Source organism: Lagenorhynchus albirostris, chromosome 1, assembly GCF_949774975.1.
Source record: "Lagenorhynchus albirostris chromosome 1, mLagAlb1.1, whole genome shotgun sequence".
In the NCBI taxonomy this organism is placed as follows: domain Eukaryota; kingdom Metazoa; phylum Chordata; class Mammalia; order Artiodactyla; family Delphinidae; genus Lagenorhynchus; species Lagenorhynchus albirostris.
The window spans coordinates 121,622,426-121,643,302 of NC_083095.1; the positions used below are offsets into that span (position 1 = coordinate 121,622,426).

Consider the following 20,877-nt stretch of genomic DNA (forward strand, 5'->3'; position numbering starts at 1 on the left):
TGGAATAGTGTATCCTGCAGTATTTGTTTTACAATTTTTGTCTCTTATAAAACTTGGCTGTACATTATGTTATTTGTCACTGGTCAGCTCGAGACTCTTTTCAAAGAGAAATCTTTGTTATCTGATTTAAAATTTATAAGGCCTGTTTTGTTTCTGTGTGTTCAGAAGCAGTTTGGTGCAGAGAAGTTCCTTGAGGTGTCATAAACCAAATGGAGGAGAATCCTCAAAGGTCCTGGAAGCCCTTGAAAAGTCTCCTGAGTAACTGTAAAATAGTGAATGTATAAACCATCATGGAATACTGGCTGAAGGTGGGAGTTGGTTGACTAGGAGAGTACAATTTAGTTTCTACCCAGTGACCCCGAGCAGCCTGTAGAGTCGTTTTGTTTTTTCTTCCCTTGGTGAGGAGTCAGTGCAGCTGAGGGGCTGAGCATGGCCTTCACCATCAGACACGCTACACAGAGAATTGTTAGGGCCTGAAACGCAAAACCATGTGACGCCTTTTCAGTCTGGTTTGAAATGAGGCTGCTCCAGGTTTATGTTAATTGTATTATTAGGTGAAATATCCTCAGGAATCAAGGACTCGTTGGTCTAACTTGTAATGGAAAAGGGGCACATTCCTCAGGTAACAGCCCAGATTCACGCACAATTTCTTTGGCCGTTCCACACTGAAATCGTGGCTCTAGTTTAATTGTTATTTGTTTGGTATTTAGTTGGAAAAGGGATTTCCCTGTGACCAGCCTCAACATATGAGAAACCCCCAATGGAAAGAACTACATATTTTGCCTTTGCCTTATTGAAAATGCTGAATAGAAGGAACCACTCACCTGGCTTATGGTCTCAGCCTTAGTAAAAGAATTGGGGATTTTATATATTCTAAGGGGACGACAGTAGATTATGAGCCCTGAGTGGGTCCTGGCTTTAAGGTTCAATAATTAGTAGGTGGTACTTGTTGCTTAAGTGTGGGTCACTGTAAATCCTGCTTATACCTAATAGTATATCCATACATATTTTCTGTGCTTGAGCAAAATCAGAGGTGGAGTCTATAGTGTTTAATCAGGGCTTACCATGCACAGAACATTGTGTTAGATACTTTATCTTGTGTGTGTGTGTGTGTGTGTGTGTGTGTGTGTTTGAGAGAGAGAGAGAGAGAGATACTTTAAAAGGATGGAAAAGAATAAGATGGTGGAGATCTTTGTTTTTAGGAAATATATAAGGCAGCTACAAATGCACTACAAGTTAGGAAATAATATAGAATAGCTCGAATACATAAGATGATACGTAAAATTTGGGGAGTGGATGAAGGGCAGGTGGATCATGGGGTTATGTCAAAAGGAAAAGGTGGGGACGGAGGGCTGAACCCTGAGGCACTCCACTTGACAGGTAGGAAAGGGCAGGTGGGGTCATCACTGAGGAAAGAAGGAAAAGCAGGGGAGTGTGGTGGCCTGAGAGCCAGGGGGAAGTATGTCAACTGCTGCTGAGCAATGAGTAAGATGTGAGGAGTAGGACCTGACTGCTGCACATGGAGAGATGGAATTTTCTGGTGACTTTGATAAAAGCAATTTTAGTGTAGGGGTGAACATCTAAATGGAGTGGGTTATAGAGATTGGGAGATAAGGAAGTAGCCACAGCACGTAGAGTACAGATAACCGTATAATTATAGTAGGGGAATGGGATGATAGCCTGAGGAGGATGTGAGGGCAAGAGACGGCATTCTTCTTTTCTTTTCTTTTTTCTCTCTAACATTGTACTGTAACAGCATGTTTATATGAAGATGGGGATGATTCAGTGGAAAGGGAAACATTGATGCAAGAGAGGGGATAGTTGCCAAAGCAAAGTCCCTAAGGAGAGAATAGAGTGGGAAGTTTTTTAGCATTAAATGCTTACGTTAGATAAGTTAAAATGTTTAAAAGCAAGAGTTTAAACTTCTACTTAAGAAACTAGAAACAGAGGAGCAAACTAAAGCTAGAATAAGCCGAAGAAAGGAAGTAGCGAAGAGAATAGCAGAAGTCAGATAGAAGGCAGAAAAAACAATGGAGCAATCAATAAAAGGAAACTGGTTCTTTGAGAAAATCAGTACAATTGGTAAAGCGGTGTCCAGATAGATAAGGAAAACAAAGAGGGCACAAATGATGAGTATCAGGAATAAGTGGAGACATCAATATAGCCTCTACATTATTAAGTAAAAAGGGAATATTATGAATAGCTTAAAGGCAGTAAATTAAAAATTTAAACGAAGTAGACAGATTCCTTTGTAAAAAAGCTCACTCAAGAAGAACTAGAAAATCTGACTATCGCTATATTGCTTCAGAGTGTTTTTTCTTGCCTTGTAATGTGCCTTGTGATTATTTATTGAAAGCTGTACATCGTGTATTAGGTAACAGGAACTGAAGTAAATAGGCCTTTAGTGTAAGTTTTATGTCAGTCTGGGCAAAAGCTGGACTGTATTTAATGTTTGCTGCAGCTCTAAGTACCAGAGGCTTCAAGTTCCTCTAGTGTCCTTGTTGTTGTCTCCCCTCTTGACTTTGGACTTCCCCTGTGCTCCTTCTCAAAGAAAGTCTATGTCTTGCAGATCTTTGAACTGTAACCCACTGTTTTTATATTGGAGCCCTACTGAGGTGGCAGTAAGGTTGGTGTGGGAGAGAGGCCATGTCCTATAATCTTAAGACTAAATCTCAGTTTTTTGGTGGGGCTACATCTCTTAACTAAGTATCTCTTAGTTCTTTTCCTCCCCTTAGGTGAGACGGGAAGGCTAACGGGGGCTGGAGTGGGAGAAGTGCCCTTCTTCTAGGTGGGATAAGGCTCTTGTACTGTCTTTTCTCCTAGAAAGTAGGCCTTTGTTATGGAGAACGCTCTGGGCATATTTTACTTTTTTTTTTCTTTTTTAAAAAATAAATTTACTTATTTAATTTTGGCTGTGTTGGGTCTTTGTTGCTGCGTGCAGGCTTTCTCTAGTTGCGGCGAGCGGGGGCTACTCTTCATTGCGGTACGCGGGCTTCTCATTGCGGTGGCTTCTCTTGTGGAGCACGGGCTCTAAGCGTGCGGGCTTCAGTAGTTGTGGCACGCGGGCTCAGTAGTTGTGGCACACGGGCTTAGTTGCTCCACGGCATGTGGGATCTTCCCAGACCAGGTATCGAACCCGTGTCCCCTGCATTTGCAGGAGGATTCTTAACCACTGCGCCACCAGGGAAGTCCCTCTGGGCATATTTTACAATGATTATCCTTACCCTCTCCCTGCCAGAGCCACAGGGAGCTCTTCATTGAGAATTTGGCAGGGCTCCTGGAGGTAAAACCCTCAAAAGTGTGGGGCTCTTAAGACTCTGTTCTAGTCTTAGGAATTTCTCACTTTTAAGCTATTCCATACTTAGGCTCTAGCAATTTGTCAAAATTAGCATTTAGGTGTCCCTACCTGTTTATGGCTCCACCAACTTCTGCTCTAGGTAAGCAAATCTCAGCTGTGGCACTCTGGATTCACCTGTCTCTCCAGATTTCAGGATGATGGCTTGTCTTGAGACCTCAGTTCTCTAATGGGGGTGAGAAATATTACTGATTTTCAGTTTGTTTAGTGTTCTCTTTTTCTTTTTTTTTAACATCTTTATTGGAGTATAATTGCTTTACAATGTGTTTAGTGTTTTCTTATTGTAAGTGTGAGAGTGACAGCTTTCAAGCTCTTTACATGTTGGAGCTAACCAGAAATCCCCAAAATCTATTAAAGACATTGAATTTGCAGTTTATATAAAGAAATTCCTAGAAGGCTTCACTGAAGAATTCTACCAAACTTTAATAAAACAAACAAAAAGAAAGGAGATATGTTATAAAACTGTAGTAATCAAAACAGTATGGTATTGGCATAAAAACAGACACATAGAACCATAAAAATTCTAGAAGAAAACATAGGCAGTACTCTCTTTGACATCAGTTTTAGTAGTATTTTTTTGGATATGTCTCAAGGGAGACAAAGGCAAAAATAAACAGGACCACATCAAACTAAAAAGCTTTTGCACAGCAAAGGAAACTATCAACAAAATGAAAAGGCCACTTACTGAATGGGAGAAGATATTTGCAAATAATATATCTGATAAAGGGTTAATATCCAAAATATATAAAGAACTCATAAAACTCAACATCAACATATGTATATGTGTGTGTGTGTGTGTGTGTGTGTGTGTGTGTATGTGTGTATGTATGTATCACATCTTCTTTGCCCATTCATCTACTGATAGGCACTTGGGTTGCTTCCATATCTGGGCTATTATAAACGCTGCAATGAAAAAAGAAAAAAGAACCCCCCCCCCCCAAACAATCCCATTAAAAAAACAGGCAGAGGATCTAAAAAGACATTTTTCCAAAGAAGGCATTCAGCTGGCCAATAGGCACATGAAAAGATGCTCAATATCACTAATCACCAGGGAAATGCAAATCAAAACCACAGTGATATATCACCTTACACCTGTCAGAATGGCTGTCGTCAAAAAGACCTCAAATAACTAGTGTTGGCAAGGATGTGGAGAAAAGGGAGCCCTTCTGCATGGTTGGTGAGTGTAAATTGGTGCAGCCACTATGGAAAACAGGATGGAGGTTCCTCAAAAAATTAAAAATAGAACTACCATATGATCCAGCAGTTCTACTCCTTGGTATTTATCCAAAGAAAACAAAAACACTAATTAGAAAAGATATATGCACCCCTGTGTTCATTGCAGCATTTGCAATAGCCAAGATATGGAAGCAACCCAAGTGCCTATCAGTAGATGAATGGGTGAAGAGGATGTGATACATACACACACACACACACACACACACACACACACACACCATGGAATATTACTCAGCCATAAAAAGAATGAAATCTTGCCATAACAGAGTTATAGATACAGAGAACAAAACAGGTGGTTAGAGGAGAGGGGGGTGGGGAGAGGAAGGAAATAGGTGAGGGAGAGTAAGAGGTATAAACTTCCAGTTTCAAAATAAATGATTCATGGATATGAAATGTACAGTGTGAGGAATATAGTCAATAGCTATGTAATATCTTTGGGTGGTGACACACTGTAACTAGATTTATTGTGGTGATTATTTTGAAGTGTATAGAAATAACAAATCACTACATTGTGTAACAGGAACTAACATAGTGTTATAGGTCAGCTGTACTTCAAAAACAAGCAAACAAACATACAAACAAATGGAAAAAGATCAGATATATGGTTATCAGAGGTAGGCAGTGGGGGGAGGGGGAATTGGATGAAAGCAGTCAAAAAGTACTACAGACTTGCAGTTTTAAGAAAAATAAGTGCTAGGGATATAACGTACAACATGATAAATATAATTAACATTGCTGTACGTTATATATGGAAGTTAAGAGAGTAAATCCTAAGAGCTCTCATCACACACACAAATTTTTTTCTGTTTCTGTAATTTTGTGTCTATATGAGATGATGGATGTTCACTAAACTTACGGTGATAATCATTTTCATGATGTATGTAAGTCACATCATTATACCATACATATTAAATTTATACAGTGCTGTATGTCAATCTCAATAAAATGAAAAAAAAATTGTTTAGCATATGGTAGAAACAGCACGTTGCTGTTTGTCATGTTTAGCATGTTGTAAGCAGACAACTCAGTACAATCCTTTTGGGTGGTAATTTAGCAAAATTTATAAAATATCTATAAGATTTTGAGATGTGCGTTTTGTGAACCAGCAGTTGATTTTCTAGGAATTTATCTTCCAGAAATACATCTGAATACATAGGATCTTGTAATAGTCTTGTAACTGTAAGGAATTTGCAATGAATGTCTTTCAACAGAGCTTGGCGTCCAATTGCAGAACGCTTTACAGCCATTAGAAAGAATGAGGATATTTGGAATATGTTAGAAAACAAAAGCAAGGTATAGACCATTCTTCCATTCAATAAATATTTTTTATGCCAGACATTGTGCTAGATACCAAGAATACAATAGTGAAAGTAGGTAAGATCTGTTTATTAAATATTTAAAAGTGAATGTTAACACACAAACATACAAAACTATGACTATTTTGGGAGTTAGGATTCTGGGGGACTTTTGGCTTTATTCATAATTAAATATTTGTATTTTTTAATGAGCATATATTATTTGTTTTAATATGGAAAACCTCTTATTTAAATAAAATATTGGTCACAGCATTATTTATAGTAGCAAAAAGCTAGAAGAAAAGTATTAATGTTTAACACTAAGGAAAAGTTTAGACCAACAAATCCATCCAAAGAAACATTATCCAGCAAATAAAAATTAGGTTTATAAATATTAAATAACAATATGCTATCATGTTAATTACTTAAGGACTTTTTAAAAGTATCAATACACAGAAAAAATATCTGAGAAAAAAACACAAAAACATTAGTAGCATCTGCATTAGAGAAGAGGTGACTTTAAATACACTTTCCATTTCTCTGCATTTCTGTTTCCTTTTTTTTTTCCCACACACACACTGTATTTTACTTTTACAAGAGATAAATAAACTGACACCAAGCATTGTAAATGGATGACCACAACAAAAGCAACAATGATTGCAATTACCCAACACAAAACACACTCATACTATGTCATAATATTGACATTGAGTCCAGTAATCCTCCACTGTAACAGCTCCTTTACTTTGCAGTGAAAATTGATTTGTATATTTTTTGCCTCTGAGTCCTTGTGGGATTTTTTTTTTATATTCAAACAGAAAATCACAAAAATTATAATCATCCTCATCAGTTCACTCAGTCCCGTGTAATTAATTTTTTTTATCTTGATCTTTTGTTAGCACTTTTATGAATTCATCAGTTTTCCATTAGAGTTCTGAAAAGGCTTATTCATTCAGTTCAGCAGTATAGTCAGTTACCAGAAACCTGTACCTGTCAGAGTCTTTTCCATGAATTCCTTGAAGATGAAACCCTTTTATAGGAACATTTTTGCAAAAGCATTAGAATACACCCAGAACTGTCTGCAAATGACAAAAGACTTAAAAATGACCACAATTAAAGATTTGATGAAAGTTCATAATAATGCAATTGACAAGAAAATTTAGAGATATACATTTTAAAGTAATAACTAGAATTATGACTTATAACATTATACCAGAGCATATAAGATTTTTAGAAATTTCATGTAATGTCTGAAACATTTATATTAACATATTTCCATATAAATAACCCAAAGAAAGTTTAGTATTAGTTGTTTTCTTGGTTGGTTTGTTTGTTTTTTTATACTGCAGGTTCTTATTAGTCATCTGTTTTATACACATCAGTGTATACATGTCAATCCCAATTGCACAATTCAGCACACCACCACCACCACCCCACCGCGGTTTTCCCCCCTTGGTGTCCATACGTTTGTTCTCTACATCTGTGTCTCAACTTCTGCCCTGCAAACTGGTTCATCTGTACCATTTTTCTAGGTTCCACATACAGAGCATATATTATTTATGTAGTCAGACAAAACCATAATCTAACCACTTCTAGGATTTCTTATTTTCCTTATTAGAAAGTGTATATCATAAAAGGCCTTTCACACTCTGATCCCAACCACTTTCCTGCCCCCCACCATTCCCTGTCCTCCCTTCCCAGACATTTTCAAACACATCCCTGAGGCCTCTGTTTATGATGCACCATGAGCTCTCAAACCTCCACATCTTTGTTCTTGTTTTTCGCTCCAGGTAGAAAGCATCGTATTCCTCCTTCAAGGTCCTGCTCAAGTGTCAGTCTTTGTGAAGTCTTTCCTGATTAGACTTAGAAAAACAAGTGGCTTTTTCCAGTGTGATTCCTTAACACATATATATTTTTAAATCAAGGAATAATTTACATACAGTAAAATGCACTGATCTGAAGCATACAATTGGATGAGTCTTGACAAATGTGTACACCTGTGTAACCACCACCCCAGCAAGCTATAGAACGTTTCCTGTTCCCCAGGTGGTTCCCTTGCTTCCTTCCTAGTCAATCCACGTACCTTCCACAGAGGCAGCTGCTGGTTCCAACTTCTATCACCGTGGATTAGTTTCACTTTTGAACTTCATAAAAATGGAATAACACAAAGTGTACTCTTTTGTATCTGACTTCTTTCCTCCGCATAATTTTCTGAGATTCATGTCTTGGGGTATATCAGTAAGTTGTAACTTTCTGCTGAATGGTATTCCATCTTATGGATGTACAGTTTGTTTAGTCCTTCTCCTGTTAATAGACACATAGCATCTTTTCATACCACTCTTCTATATATTATGGTTAATGTTTTCTGTCTGTCTCCCTAAATGAGATTGTGATACCAATTATCTATCTGAATCATGGTTGCACTTAATTTGTGCTTAGCAAACAGTGGTTGCTCATTAAATCTTTGCTTTTGAATAAGGAGGTATGAGAAAGAAAGTCAATTGGAAATTACTTTGAATGATAGAAGAGAGATAAAGGAAAACGCTGTTTCCTTATAACACTTCTGACACCAGAAGTGTGGGTTTCTCCACACCAAGCAATTCTCCAGTCCTCAGTGGACACCAACTGGCTGTTCTACAATTTAACTCAATTCTGACACTAACTGTCCAGAAATATTGCAGACCCCCCAGGTTAGGGACTCAATCCCACAAGCCTGCCCCCACTTTAGACAATTGCAAGTCCCAGGTTGTCACTTGTACTTCTGACTGTAAATTACAGGTTCCCATGACTCCCTCCTCAGGTCTGATAATTTGCTAGAAAAGTCAGGTAAACATTTACTTACATTTGCCGGTTTATTATAAAGGATATTAACAAGGGATATATTAACAAGGGATTATTATAAAGGATATTATAAAGGATATTAACAAAGGATATTAACAGCCAGATAAAGAGGTCCATAGGTCAAGGTATGAAGAAAGGGCACAAGGCTTCCATGCCCTAGCTCTGGGTCCACCACTATCCCAGCACTTGTGTGATGGGAGCATTCTGAATCCCATTGTTTAGGGTTTTTAATGGAGGTCCCATTATGCAGATGTGATTGATTAAATCATTCCCCATTGGTGTTTTTTTCTTTTTTTAATAGATTTATTTATTTATTGGCTGTGTTGGGTCTTTGTTGCTGCTTGCGGGCTTTCTCTAGTTGTGGCAAGCGGGGGCTACTTTTTGTTGTGGTGCGCGGGCTTCTCATTGCGGTGGCTTCTCTTTGTTGCGAAGCACAGGCTCTAGGCACGCGGGCTTCAGTAGTTGTGGCATGCGGGCTCAGTAGTTGTGACTTGCAGGCTCTAGAGCGCAGGCTCAGTAGTTGTGGCGCACGGGCTTAGTTGCTCCACGACATGTGGGATCTTCCCAGACCAGGGCTCGAACCCGTGTCCCCTGCATTGGCAGGCGGATTCTTAACCACTGTGCCACCAGGGAAGTCCCACCCCACACACACACACACACTGGTGATTGAGCTCAATTCCCAGCCTCTCTCCCCTCCCTGGAGGCTGGGGGTGGGGCTGAAAATTCTAACCCTCTAGTCACATGGTTGGTTCCTCAGCCCCCATCCTCCAAGCTTCATCACCTCTTTAGCATCAGCTGAGGTGTGGCTTAAAAGGGCTTCTTATGAATAACATTTAGGAGCTTTGTGCCAGGAACCAAAGACAAAGACCAAGTACATATTTCGTATTATATCCCAGTATCACAGGAGATAAATCCAGATTTCACCCAGTGGCTAAGAGGGAGTGATGAGCTCCTGACCATGCTTGTTCTCCATGAAAATGATGTACCATATTCAGGAAAGCTTTTCAAATGGTTATGTGTCGAGTGGTTGGGAAGGAGAGAAACTAAGATGCATGAGACCTGTTGTTGGATGTCTAGGTACCTTGGGAAACTAGTTTCAGCAGATGAACTAATGGGTTATGTTACCTGCCTCACCAGAAGAGTCTTTGCTTCTTTCAGAGAAGCTGCTCAACTCTGTCATCACCAGCACAGAGTTGCTATAGCGGTCTCAGTGTGCCCTTGAACCCGTAGGCCCTGTGTTTATTGTCTTCATAGTGGGTGATTAAAAGTTAATATTTGAAACAAGTGAACTCGAGCAGAAATAATGACTTTGACTTACAGTGTGGAGAGGTCATAGTGGCCATGTGAGTAGAGATCATGCTCCTTCTTGGGCTCCCACCCACAGGACAAGTCCCAGCGAAGTGTGCCAGGCCTGGCCAGGCTTCTCCTTCTTGATCAACCAAGGGGATAAGCTCTGAATGGAAATGCCAGGATGGGGCAGGATGTTATTTGGCTGTGTAGTTCTTCTTCTTCTTCTCCTTCTTCTCCCCCTCCCCCTCCCCTTCCTCCCTTTCTTCTTCTTTTTTTTTTTCTTTTTTATTTATCAGAAACATATCACATTAAATTTTATTCTTACTCAACAAATCCACTGCTTGGATGACTCTAAAGAAGATGTCCTCTTTTTTATTTTTTCCTTTATTTTTTCGAGCTTTACTGAGATATAATTGATGTATAACAGTGTGTAATTTTTTTGTTTTTACATCTATATTGGGGTATAATTGCTTTACAATGGTGTGTTAGTTTCTGCTTTATAACAAAGTGAATCAGTTATACATATACATATGTTCCCATATCTCTTCCCTCTTGTGTCTCCCTCCCTCCCACCCTCCCTACCCGACCCCTCCAGGTGGTCACAAAGCACCAAGCTGATCTCCCTGTGCTATGCGGCTGCTTCCCACTAGCTATCTACCTTACGTTTGATAGTGTATATATATCCATGCCACTCTCTCACTTTGTCACAGCTTACCCTTCCCCCTCCCCATATCCTCAAGTCCATTCTCTAGGAGGTCTGTGCCTTTATTCCCGTCTTACCCCTAGGTTCTTCATGACATTTTTTTTTCTTAGATTCCATATATATGTGTTAGTATACGGTAGTTGTCTTTCTCTTTCTGACTTACTTCACTCTGTATGACAGACTCTAGGTCCATCTACCTCATTACAAATAGCTCAATTTTGTTTCTTTTTATGGCTGAGTAATATTCCATTGTATATATGTGGCACATCTTCTTTATCCATTCATCTGATGTTGGACACTTAGGTTGTTTCCATGTCCTAGCTATTGTAAATAGAGCTGCAATGAACATTTTGGTACATGACTCTTTTTGAATTATGGTTTTCTCAGGGTATATACCCAGTAGTGGGATTGCTGGGTCATATGGTAGTTCTATTTGTAGTTTTTTAAGGAACCTCCATACTGTTCTCCATAGTGGCTGTACCAATTCACATTCCCACCAGCAGTGCAAGAGTGTTCCCTTTTCTCCACACCCTCTCCAGCATTTATTGTTTCTAGATTTTTTGATGATGGCCATTCTGACTGGTGTGAGATGATATCTCATTGAAGTTTTGATTTGCATTTCTCTAGTGATTAGTGATGTTGAGCATTTTTTTTTTTTAGATGTTGGGGGTAGGAGTTAATTAATTTATTTTTGGCTGTGTTGGGTTTTTGTTTCTGTGCGAGGGCTTTCTCTAGTTGTGGCAAGCAGGGGCCACTCTTCATCGCGATGCGCACCTCTCACTATCGCGGCCTCTCTTGTTGCAGAGCACAGGCTCCAGACGCGCAGTCTCAGTAGTTGTGGCTCACGGGCCCAGTTGCTCCGCGGCATGTGGGATCTTCCCAGACCAGGACTTGAACCCGTGTCCCCTGCATTGGCAGGCAGACTCTCAAACACTGCGCCACTAGGGAAGCCCTGAGCATTCTTTCATATGTTTGTTGGCAATCTGTATATCTTCGTTGGAGAAATGTCTACTTAGGTCTTCTGCCCATTTTTGGATTGGGTTGTTTGTTTTTTTGATATTGAGCTGCATGAACTGCTTGTAAATTTTGGAGATTAATCCTTTGTCAGTTGCTTCATTTGCAAATATTTTCTCCCATTCTGAGGGTTGTCTTTTGGTCTTCTTTATGGTTTCCTTTGCTGTGCAAAAGCTTTGAAGTTTCATTAGGTCCCATTTGTTTATTTATTTTTTTATTTCCATTTCTCTAGGAGGTGGGTCAAAAAGGATCTTGCTGTGATTTATGTCATAGAGTGTTCTGCCTGTGTTTTCCTCTAAGAGTTTGATAGTTCCTGGCCTTACATTTAGGTCTTTAATCCATTTTGAGCTTATTTTTGTGTATGGTGTTAGGGAGTGATCTAATCTCATACTTTTACATGTAGTTGTCCAGTTTTCCCAGCACCACTTATTGAAGAGGCTGTCCTTTCTCCACTGTACATTCCTGCCTCCTTTATCAAAGATAAGGTGACCATATGTGCGTGGGTTTATCCCTGGGCTTTCTATCCTGTTCCATTGATCTATATTTCTGTTTTTGTGCCAGTACCATACTGCCTTGATTACTGTAGCTTTGTAGTATAGTCTGAATTCAGGGAGCCTGATTCCTCCAGCTCTGTTTTTCGTTCTCAAGATTGCTTTGGCTATTCGGGGTCTTTTGTGTTTCCATACAAATTGTGAAATTTTTTGTTCTAGTTCTGTGAAAAATGCCATTGGTAATTTGATAGGGATTGCATTGAATCTGTAGATTGCTTTGGGTAGTAGAGTCATTTTCACAATGTTGAGTCTTCCAATCCAAGAACATGGTATATCTCTCCATCTATTTGTACCATCTTTAATTTCTTTCGTCAGTGTGTTATAATTTTCTGCATACAGGTGTTTTGTCTCCTTAGGTAGGTTTATTCCTAGATATTTTATTCTTTTTGTTGCAATCGTAAATGGGAGTGTTTTCTTGATTTCACTTTCAAATTTTTCATCATTAGTATATAGGAATGCCAGAGATTTCTGTACATTAATTTTGTGTCCTGCTACTTTACCTAATTTATTGATTAGCTCTAGTAGTTTTCTGGTAGCATCTTTAGGATTCTCTGTGTATAGTATCATGTCATCTGCAAACAGTGACAACTTTACTTCTTCTTTTCCGATTTGGATTCCTTTTATTTCTTTTTCTTCTCTGATTGATGTGGCTAAAACTTCCAAAACTCTGTTGAATAAGAGTGGTGAGAGTGGGCAACCTTGTCTTGCTCCTGATGTTAGTGGGAATGCTTTCAGTTTTTCACCATTGAGGACGATGTTGGCTGTGGGTTTGTCATATACGGCCTTTATTATGTTGAGGAAAGTTCCCTCTATGCCTACTTTCTGGAGGGTTTTTATCATAAATGGGTGTTGAAATTTGTCAAAAGCTTTTTCTGCATCTATTGAGATGATCATATGGTTTTCATCCTTCAGTTTGTTAATATGGTGTATCACGTTGATTGATTTGCGTATATTGAAGAATCCTTGCATTCCTGGAATAAACCCACTTGATCATGGTATATGATCCTTTTAATGTGTTGTTGGATTCTGTTTGCTAGTATTTTGTTGAGGATTTTTGCATCTATGTTCATCAGTGATATTGGCCTGTAGCTTTCTTTCTTTGTGACATCCTTGTCTGGTTTTGGTATCAGGGTGATGGTGGCCTCGTAGAATGAGTTGGGGAGTGTTCCTCCCTCTGCTATATTTTGGAAGAGTCTGAGAAGGATAGGTGATAGCTCTTCTCTAAATGTTTGATAGAATTTGCCTGTGAAGCCATCTGGTCCTGGGCTTTTGCTTGTTGGAAGATTTTTAATCACAGTTTCAATTTCAGTGCTTGTGATTTGTCTGTTCATATCTTCTATTTCTTCCTGATTCAGTCTTGGCAGGTTGTGCATTTCTAAGAATTTGTCCATTTCTTCCAGGTTGTCCTTTTTATTGGCATAGAGTTGCTTGTAGTAATCTCTCATGATCGTTTGTATTTCTGCAGTGTCAATTGTTACTTCTCCTTTTTCATTTCTAATTCTATTGATTTGAGTCTTCTCCCTTTTTTTTCTTGATGAGTCTGCCTAATGGTTTATCAATTTTGTTTATCTTCTCAAAGAACCAGATTTTAGTTTTATTGATCTTTGCTATCGTTTCCTTCTTTTCTTTTTCATTTATTTCTGATCTGATCTTTATGATTTCTCTCCTTCTGCTAACTTTGGGGTTTTTTTGTTCTTCTTTCTCTAATTGCTTTAGGTGCAAGGTTAGGTTGTTTATTTGAGGTGTTTCCTGTTTCTTAAGGTAGGATTGTATTGCTATAAACTTTCCTCTTAGAACTGCTTTTGCTGCATCCTGTAGGGTTTTGGTTGTCATGTCTCCATTGTCATTTGTTTCTAGGTATTTTTTGATTTTCTCTTTGATTTCCTCAGTGATCACTTCGTTATTAAGTAGTGTATTGTTTAGCCTCCATGTGTTTGTATTTTTTACAGATCTTTTCCTGTAATTGATATCTAGTCTCATAGTGTTGTGGTCGGAAAAGATACTTGATACAATTTCAGTTCTCTTAAATTTACCAAGGCTTGATCTGTAACCCAAGATATGATCTATCCTGGAGAATGTTCCATGAGCACTTGAGAAAAATGTGTATTCTGCTGTTTTTGGATGGAATGTCCTATAAATATCAATTAAGTCCATCTTGTTTAATGTATCATTTAAAGCTTGTGTTTCCTTATTTATTTTCACTTTGGATGATCTGTCCATTGGTGAAAGTGGGGTGTTAAAGTCCCCTACTATGAATGTGTTACAGTCAATTTCCCCTTTTATGGCTTTTAGTATTTGCCTTATGTATTGAGGTGCTCCTATGTTGGGTGCATAAATCTTTACAATTGTTATATCTTCTTGGATCGATCCCTTGATCATTATGTAGTGTCCTTCTTTGTCTCTTTTAATAGTCCTTATTTTAAAGTCTATTTTGTCTGATATGAGAATTGCTACTCCAGCTTTCTTTTGGTTTCCATTTGCATGGAATATCTTTTTCCATCCCCTCACTTTCAGTCTGTATGTGTCCTTAGGTCTGAAGTGGGTCTCTTGTAGACAGCATATATATGGGTCTTGTTTTTGTATCCATTCAGCCAGTCTGTGTCTTTTGGTGGGAGCATTTAATCCATTTACATTTAAGGTAATTATCGATATGTATGTTCCTATTCCCATTTTCTAAATTGTTTTGGGTTCGTTATTATAGGTCTTTTCCTTCTCTTGTGTTTCTTGCCTAGAGAAGATCCTTTAGCATTTGTTGTAAAGCTGGTTTGGTGGTGCTGAACTCTCTCAGCTTTTGCTTGTCTGTAAAGGTTTTAATTTCTCCATCAAATCTGAATGAGATCCTTGCTGGGTAGAGTAATCTTGGTTGTAGGTTTTTCTCCTTCATCACTTTAAATATGTCCTGCCAGTCCCTTTTGGCTTGCAGAGTTTCTGCTGAAAGATCAGCTGTTAACCTGATGGGGATTCCCTTTTGTGTTATTTGTTGTTTTTCCCTTGCTGCTTTTAATATGTTTTCTTTGTATTTAATTTTTGACAGTTTGATTAATATGTGTCTTGGCGTATTTCTCCTTGGATTTATCCTGTATGGGACTCTCTGTGCTTCCTGGGCTTGATTAACTATTTCCTTTCCCATATTAGGGAAGTTTTCAACTATAATCTCTTCAAATATTTTCTCAGTCCCTTTCTTTTTCTCTTCTTCTTCTGGAACCCCTATAATTCGAATGTTGGTGTGTTTAATGTTGTCCCAGAGGTCTCTGAGACTGTCTTCAGTTCTTTTCATTCATTTTTCTTTATTCTGCTCTGCAGTAGTTATTTCCACTATTTTATCTTCCAGGTCACTTATCCGTTCTTCTGCCTCAGTTATTCTGCTATTGATCCCTTCTAGAGTGTTTTTAATTTCATTTATTGTGTTGTTCATTGTTGCTTGTTTCATCTTTAGTTCTTCTAGGTCCTTGTTAAATGTTTCTTGTATTTTCTCTATTCTATTTCCAAGATTTTGGATCATCTTTATTATCGTTATTCTGAATTCCTTTTCAGGTAGACTGCCTATTTCCTCTTCATTTGTTAGGTCTGGTGGGTTTTTATATTGCTCCTTCACCTGCGGTGTGTTTTTCTGTCTTCTCATTTTGCTTATCTTACTGTGTTTGGGGTCTCCTTTTTGCAGGCTGCAGGTTCGTAGTTCCTGTTGTTTTTGGTGTCTGTCCCCAGTGGCTAAAGTTGGTTCAGTGGGTTGTGTAGGCTTCCTGGTGGAGGGGACTAGTGCCTGTGTTCTGGTGGATGAGACTGGATCTTGTCTTTCTGGTGGGCAGGTCCATGTCTGGCGGTGTGTTTTGGGGTGTCTGTGGCCTTATTATGATTTTAGGCAGCCTCTCTGCTAATGGGTGGGGCTGTGTTCCTGTCTTGCTAGTTGTTTGGCATAGGGTGTCCAGCACTGTAGCTTGCTGGTCGTTGAGGGAAGCTGGGTGCTGGTGTTGAGATGGAGATCTCTGGGAGATTTTCGCCATTTGATATTACGTGGAGCTGGGAGGTCTCTTGTGGACCAGTGTCCTGAAGTTGGCTCTTCCACCTCAGAGGCACAGCACTGACTCCTGGCTGCAGCACCAAGAGCCTTGTAAAAACAAAAACAAACAAACAAACAAAAAAAACGAACGGATAGAACCCTAGGCCAAATGGTGAACGCAAAGCTATACAGACAAAATCTCACACAGAAGCATACACATACACACTCACAAAAAGAGGAAAAGGGGAAAAAAATCCTAAATCTTGCTCTCAAAGTCCACCTCCTCAATTTGGGATGATTCGTTGTCTATTCATGTATTCCACAGATGCAGGGTACATCATGTTGATTGTGGAGATTTAATCCGCTGCTCCTGAGGCTGCTGGGAGAGATTTCCCTTTCTCTTCTTTGTTTGCACAGCTCCCGGGGTTCAGCTTTGGATTTGGCCCAGTCTCTGCGTGTAGGTCGCCGGAGGGCGTCTGTTCTTCGCTCAGACAGGACGGGGTTAAAGGAGCTGCTGATTCGGGGGCTCTGCCTCACTCAGGCCAGGGGTAGGGAGGGTCACGGGGTGTGGGGCGGGCCTGCGGCGGCAGAGGCCAGCGTGACGTTGCACCAGCCTGAGGCGCGTCGTGCGTTCTCCCGGGGGAGTTGTCCCTGGACCCCGGGACCCTGGCAGTGGCGGGCTGCACAGCCTCCCCGGAAGGGAGATGTGGAGAGTGACCTGTGCTCGCACACAGGCTTCTTGGTGGCGGCAGCAGCAGCCTTAGCGTCTCATGCCTGTCTCTGGGGTCCGCTCGCGCCCGTCTCTGGAGCTCCTTTAAGCAGCGTTCTTAATCCCCCCTCCTCGAGCACCAGGAAACAAAGAGGGGAGAAGTCTCTTGCCTCTTCGGCAGGTCCAGACTTTTCCCCGGACTCCCTCCGGGCTAGCCGTGGTGCACTAACTAACCCCTTCAGGCTGTATTCATGCCACCAGCCGTCTCCCTGCGCTCTGACCGAAGCCCGGGCCTCAACTCCCCACCCCGCCCACCCTGGCGGGTGAGCAGAGAAGCCTCTCGGGCTGGTGAGTGCCGGTCGGCACCGATCCTCTGTGCGGGAATCTCTCTGCTTTGCCCGCTGCACCCCTGTTGCTGGACTCTTCTCTTTGCTTCGAAGCTTCCCCCCTCTGCCACCCACAGTCTCTGCCCGCAAAGGGGCTTCTAATGTGTGGAAACCTTTCCTCCTTCACGGCTCCCTCCCATTGGTGCAGGTCCCGTCCCTATTCTTTTGTCTCTGTTTATTCTTTTTTCTTTTGCCCTACCCAGGTACGTGGGGGGTTTCTTGCCTTTTGGGAGGTCTGAGGTCTTCTGCGAGCGTTCAGCAGGTGTTCTGTAGGAGTTGTTCCACGTGTAGATGTATTTCTGGTGTATCTGTGGGGAGGAAGGTGATCTCTGCATCTTACTCTTCTGCCATCTTCCCCCTCTCCAACAGTGTGTCTTCTTCTTCTTTATTGAGGTATAATTAATGTAAGACAAATGACACCTATTTAAAGTATAAAGCTTCAGCCGTTTTGACGTATGTAGAGAAGCCATCACCACAAGCAAGATAACGTACATATCCGTCACCTCAACAATTTTCCATACCCCTTCGTAATCCCTTCAGCCACCGCCTCATCCCCAGGCAACCGCTGATCTGCTTTCTGTCACTGTAGTTTAGTTGGCATTTTTAAGAATTTTATACAAATGGAATTTTTATATGTGTGTGTTTGTTTATATTTGTGTGTGTATTTATTCCTTGTCTCCAGTTCAGCTTCAGGAAGAGAGAAAGTTAAGTGCACGTGTCCCTGGGAATTTGGTTCGCTGAATTAGAGGTGAGGGTAACATCCCAGGAGTTAAGCTGACTCCTTAGTCTGCTGGTAGTTGGCAGAACTTGGTCAGACTTTTCCTGAGCAGATGGCAGAGTTTAATGTTATGAAGCAGATTGGAGGCGGGAGGTTGTCAATTGATTTTCCAGAAATTGTTGGCACAAATGCCTTTAGGGCCTTTGTCCTGTGGGGTTTTACGACGTTGTGGCGTGATTATGATAAGCGTGTGGCAAATTCTATTACAAGAAGGTGTTTCCGTGGCACCAGAGCTGTGGAGGGCGGACCCTGCACTGCCGCTGGAGATCAGAGCACTGCGGGAGCTGTGTGGCCTTGGCTCAGCCCAGAGCTGCAGCCCTTGTTTCGTTTTCCACTTATAAGATATAGGCGCAGTGCTCCCTCTTTCCCTGGGTTGTCGCATAAAGGTGTGAAGGTGCATCGAAACAGTCAAGGGTGTACAAGCGGGAGGCGTTACTGAATCCCCGGTTGACCTGCAGTCATGATGATATGCTGACCTGCAATAATTTTTTTTTTGGTGAATAATTCCATACCACAGAGCACTTTGGCCCTTGTTTCTGCCGCCATTCTATAGTGAAAGGGCATATGGGTGGGGCAGAGGGACCCTCCCCTGCAGTGTTGTCTCAGCCTCGCACCTTTCCCCTACACCCTGCGGCAGTTGAATCCCAGCCAGAGGACCACGTAGGGCCAGGCGTGCCTGCCCGCCGTGTCCAATGTGGATATGCATGGTGACGCCAAAATGGTACCTGCTGCCCAGGAGGCACCTCTGCTGCCCGGCAGGTGGCCCGGGAGGTCTCATTTCCTCCTGTAAGTGGGTCTCGAGCTTCTCCCCACATCTCGAAGGAAGGTGACTCCTTCTAACGTGAGGGACAGGGCACAGCTAACAAGTCGAGAGACTCGGGTTTCAGGCGTTCGCCCCCTTCAGGATGGCAGGTTCCAGTAGAGAATGTGTTCGCACCGCATTGTCCGGCGCGGGAATGTTCAGACTCCGAGGAGATTAGGAGGGGGTGTTGGGGGCACAGGGGGCAGGTAGCACGTGGCACCTGGCCAGGGTCCTGCAGCGAGGTCCCCGGAGGTTAACCAGGCACCCTCATGCCTGCAGCGGGAGCTCCCACAAAGGCAAGGACACCCTAGACCGGGTCGCTGCTGAGCACCTGGACCCCAGGGCGTGGCTGAAGGGTGTGTGGCCAGGGCAGAGAGGGCTGGGGACCCCTGGAAGGGGCGAGGGGAAGGGGTGCAAGGATAAGGGGAGCCACGCCTAAGGGCTGCTGGCCTGCTTCCCTTGGGCCTGATTTTCCTATGCCCTCTTTTCTCCCATCCTCCATATCCACCGTCTCTGGATTCCCCCATCTTTGTATCCTGTCCCCCATCCTCACCTTCCAGAGCTTTCTTCTAGGGTTTATTTTGTGTGAAAGTCATCTAGGTTTAACCCTTCCAAAGGCTATGTCAAAGGAGGTTAGGGTTCCGTATCTGGCCACTGGCCACGCGTAGCTGCTGAGGACTTCGAATGTGGCTACTGAAGCTGAGAAACTCCATTTATTTTATTTTATTTTAATACATTTAAAAGCTGATAATTCAGTTATTTGGAAAACTTTGTGTTTGGAGCAACTTGGGTACGTGAATATGCTTTTTCAAAGGTAAATTTTTATGAAATCTAAATATAGATCAAATATTTTCAATGAAAATTTAGGGAGTTGAGTGAAGGGGAAAAGAATTTAAGGTGGAACCTAAAATGGGATTAATAGTCAATGCAGCAAAGTCCTAGAATGTTTATTAAGGAACTAAGTATAGGTTTTTACCATTTGACACTAACGAAATAGAGCAAAGAGACTGAAGACCTCCGTGAGAGGCAAAGAAGCCAGGGCCTTCCCTGTGTCCCTGCCCCAGCCGGGGCCTTGTCTTTGTTACCTTCACCTACCATGCGCCCAGCACAGCACCTGGGCCCTCCCAGGGGTCAGTGGGAAGCAGAGAAGCTTCAGCAGCGCTTTCCTGTAGAGGCAGCCAGTGTCAGGGAATGAGTGAGAACCTGAGGAAAGCTTTTGCAGCTGCAGGGCTGGGTCCTCAGGAGTCCCACACGGAGTAGCGAGGAGGGTGACAGTGTTGATCCTAGGAGCCCTCTCCCTGGCTTTGTTTCGTCTGAGCCAAGAGGGCCGAGAGCCCAGGCTGTGCTGAGGAGGGAGGGGGCAGGAAAACTGTCACTGTTTTCACCTCCCCCATAACTCCCTTTTTATGAACAGCCATTGTGCCAGGTACGATGCTATCTCTGTGCTCTCACAAAATCTGTCCCTAAAGGCTGTAGAGAGCTCTTTGAAAGACAGCCTCACAGCTCTGGAGTGGTTTTTATTGGTTTCTGATTGGCAACTTTGGGACGAGGCCAAGAAAGCATCGTCTGATTCCCACTGCTCAGTCCTGAGGGCTGTCGCTGCTGTCATTTGATCAGCATCAGGCTGGTGTGCTAATGGCAAGGCCGGATGCCACCCCTGGCTCCAGGGCGGTCGGAGGTCTCATGCACACCTGCGCGCGCGCGCGCGCGCGCGCACACGCACACGCACGCACGCGCACACACACACACACACACACACACACACACACACGAGTCTCCACCTGTAACTCCGCCTAGCAAACAAGCTACAAAGACATAGGGCTTGCCATCACTACAAAAAGTTAAGACAGTAGAGAAGAGAGAAGACTTCTCAGAGTCAAGGGAGGAGGAGAGGGAAAAAGGCAATCTAAAGAAACCTAT

General features: G+C 41.9%; 1 protein-coding gene across 2 annotated transcripts in view; it reads left to right on the forward strand.

Annotated features, from left to right (window-relative positions):
* Window positions 1-20,877, forward strand: part of APH1B (aph-1 homolog B, gamma-secretase subunit) — a 107,708-nt gene that overhangs the window by 29,867 nt on the left and 56,964 nt on the right. The window lies entirely within an intron of this gene.